At 49.1% G+C, this 3,679-nt stretch overlaps 1 long non-coding RNA gene across 1 annotated transcript; it reads right to left on the bottom strand.

Moving 5' to 3' along the window:
• Nucleotides 1–664: 664 nt before the first annotated feature.
• Nucleotides 665–3,196, bottom strand: LOC125959251 (uncharacterized). The gene is made up of 3 exons (XR_007469757.1): nt 2,963–3,196; nt 2,683–2,905; nt 665–851 (listed from the first exon to the last, which is right to left on the bottom strand). It is a non-coding gene; the product is annotated as an uncharacterized LOC125959251 (long non-coding RNA).
• Nucleotides 3,197–3,679: the final 483 nt, after the last annotated feature.

Here is a 3,679-nt window from a genome sequence, read left to right as displayed (position 1 = left end):
AGCTGCTGTTGCCACCAAAGCAGAGAGTCTCAACATCTTAAAGCCAGAAACACACACACACACATACACAGAGGACGAACCGGGTCGAGCTGTCATTGTCAGGCGGTCGCGTTTGTCACCGCAGCTCCGGGTGCGAAGTGTGAAAGAAAATAAATAAATAAATGCTTTCAAGGTGCTGCTTTAGTGTTATGTTTGGAGGCTGCTGTTCCTCCCCGAGGCTGCACCACAATATTTGGCACAATTCCGACCACACAAAGAGGCCCAACGAAACATCCAAATGGAATCCGAACACGAGCTGCTGCTGCTGCTGCTGCCACATTGCTTCAACAGAAACAGAAACAGAACCAAAGAAAAACAATACAATCCCGACAATGGTGACGAGGACGATGATGATGCTGCTGGCCTGGCTGAATGTCTGGGTGTGGCTGGTCGACATGAAAGGCATGCTTTCCTTCAATTCGGCCCCTCCGACCCCTCCGTTTTCCGGTTCGGTTTCGGTTCGCCAATGCTTTTATGTTCGAAGGAAAATTAAAATGGTTTTCTATTTCGTTGCTTTCCTTCCTCGCGTTGAATGGAATGGGGATTGAGGCTGGAATGAGAAAGTTTAACATTGATGCTGCTGCTGCTGCTTCTATTCATTCTCGGCATGCTCGGGATGTTTCTCGTTTCTCTCTTTTATTTTGTTTCAATTGATGGCTGTCGAAGATTCCTGCGTGGTCATTTCCTCTGGAGGCTGTTTAAAGAAAATGCTGCTTTTCTGCTGTGGTCTTGACTCGTGTCGTGGCTTCTATTGTTTCCATTCCTCATTTCTGCCTCTAAAAGCGAGATAAACATGCTTTGTTGGGATTGAGCTGGAAGAGAGAGAGAAGAGTGAAATGTTTATTTGTTTTCAGACCCTAAAAGGCACTGGGATCTCTCCAATCAATTAATTGAAAATGGTCTTGACTTGACCAACACAATCATGCCGCTTGAATTTCATATGAATTAAGCAACCTGGATCATGTTCTATGCATTAACGTTTTATGCATCATTTTATGAGTGCCCCTCCCATAAGCAACGTCACAACAGTATGGATCACGGATTACACCCGGTAATTGCCTTCGCTGGGGTTGGATGGTGTGACCAAAACGACCAAAGAAACGAGACCTTTCTGCTCTGCTCTGCTCTCACCAAGAAACCACCGCCGCCGCCCGCTTCTAACTTAAAAGCAACTGGTAAACCTTATTAGTGTGAAGGCCACCCTTCGGTCCTTCAATCTTACAAGAAACCGGTAGTCGTTAGTCGTCATCGTCGTCGTCGGCGTCGTCATGCAAGCACAAGAAGGCACGATCTTTCGACCTGCTTGCTGCGCTGCCTTTGAGGCGTGGAAGACGACATGCTACCAATTAATTATTCATGGTAATGAAGAGCACATAATTCCTTCTTATCAGCCCGGTAACGAAACCGGGGTCCCCAAATCGGTGACGTACGGCACGGAGCAGCAGCAGCAGCAGCAACAGTAGCAGCAAAGGAGGAGGAACAACCACAAGGAACCACTTGAGATACAACCAGTGCGCGCCAGTGTGCACTCAGTGGCTAACCCCGTGACCATACGTTGTTAAAATTTAATACAAATCCTCCCTTTCTCTCTCTTTCTTTCTCTTTTCCTCTCTCTCTATCTCTCTCTCTTCCTATCTTATCCTGGTGGATGGTGTGGTGCTTCACACGGAACACGTTCACACCAAAAACTTTCTCACGTCTCGTCGAACTTCATCGTCTTCGTTGTTCGGTGGCGCTTGTTGGCAGGGAATCCGTCGGGGTGGGGAGTAAATCTGTGGAAATCTAACCTCACTGGCCTCACTGCGGGGTGCTTAAGTGTAGCCCCGGGGCGGGCGGGTGTATCCCAGGAAAGGGAGTGGGGCCATTGTATCGACCGAAACTCCGTGCGAAAGAAGAAGGTTACCGGAGAAGGGATCGTGCCATTACGAGTCGCCCAAGAAAAGGTCAAGAGGCGGGGGAGGGAGGGCAGGTCCAAGGTGGTGGCCGCCAGATGCTTTTCTCCCTGTTAATGGCCATATGGAGTCGGTCGGTTTGGTCGGTTGGCATGAATAATGAATGGTGGAAAGGAGCTTCAAAAGTGCCAATATCACTTCTACCTCAAGGCTCCGGAGAACTACTTCTTCGAAGGAAGCGAAGTGTGCGAGATGTAACACTGTTCGATGGGATTGATGAGCCTGTCGGTGATAAGCACTACAGGCACTAGAGCCGCAGTCCCATCTTAGATTCCAATTAAAAAGCCTGAAGCAGGTGCTGGGCGCTAGGTCGATCGAACTTCAGTGTATTATGTTCACCTTAAGCACCATAAACTCGATGAAAGAGAGAGAGAGAGAGGGGGAGAGCTTTAATCGATGAATCTAGAATGGAGTAGCAGCACTAAAGAACAGCCGCTTGATCAAGCTGATAAAGCCGTTAATAGAATGCTTAATGATTAATCATCTTAAGAAGTTTCCTCCTTCTTTCGATTGATTGAGTTATAAAACGTTGATCAACGTTAACCAAACGACTCACTCTCTCTCTCTCTCTCTCTCTCTCTCTCTCTCTCTCTCTCTCTCTCTCTCTCTCTCTCTCTCTGGCTCGTCATAGTGAAAGGTCGTTCTGGTAATGTCATTTCTGTGGATCATCTCAGTAGCCAGTTAGCCTTACCGAAACAGGAGGCGCTAGCTTGATGTCACGTTCTGTTGCCGTTGGTGACGATGATACAGGGAACAGGGTCAGTAGCGCGGAACGTTCCGGTCCCGTACGACTTCTGGCTATGGCATGATGGCTACGGACTCCGGACACCGGATGATGCTGCTGGTGCTGCTGCTGCTGCTGCTGCTGCTGATGACATCCGGTGGTGCTGGAGATGAACTGTCGCGGTGCCTTCCTGCAAAGAATAATATGCCTTAATTTATGCACTCCAATTATCACCAGCATAAATTACCATCGGCAATCGGCAGCCTGCGCTGTTGCGTTGCACCATCATCGCTACCGGATGCTTTAGAGCCCGGGGTAGGCCCGTTTGCCGTTTGTTTGCGATTCAACCCCGCTCCCTTCTGTGTATGACGCTTTCCATCGCTCTCTCTGGTTCTGGTTTTGGTCTCATCAGAAGCACGCACACGGTCACAGCTTCACTTTCGTTTCCGCAGCATCACGTCGGAACACACACACGCACGCGAGGACCTCCTCCTTCACCCCCCGGGGGTGGGATGAAACACTCATACATATTTACTTGCTCATTAAACTAATTGAAACTAATCTCGCATCGGTTCAGTGAGTGCAAATGGAAAAATTTGCCATGCAAACATGGCGGCGGTGGTGGAGAGCAACCACAATCAACATACCAACCAACCCGACCGATCTCGGCCGATCATAATGTCTAACTGCTCGCCAGCAAACACGCCAAGGGCCCACATGCTAGCAAACGCCGGTAATGGGAATCTCCGTCCTTCTGTCCGTCCGTATGCATGACTATACACGATCGCTGATGTTTATGCTCGCCGATGTTGGCTGGTGTGTTATGCGAGACCAACGGGGTCTCATGTTCTCAGATGACACTCCTGTCCGCTCGACGTCAGTGGTCAGTGTGCAGCGTGACGTGTGTATGTTTACACATTATGCTTTTGGGCTGCATGGTTGTCCGGCTCTTAACTTTCCCAGA

The sequence above is a fragment of the Anopheles darlingi genome, chromosome 2 (genome assembly GCF_943734745.1).
Source record: "Anopheles darlingi chromosome 2, idAnoDarlMG_H_01, whole genome shotgun sequence".
Lineage (NCBI taxonomy): Eukaryota > Metazoa > Arthropoda > Insecta > Diptera > Culicidae > Anopheles > Anopheles darlingi.
The sequence above is the reverse complement of the archived record's forward strand: the minus strand, read 5'-3'. Positions and strand labels throughout refer to the sequence as shown.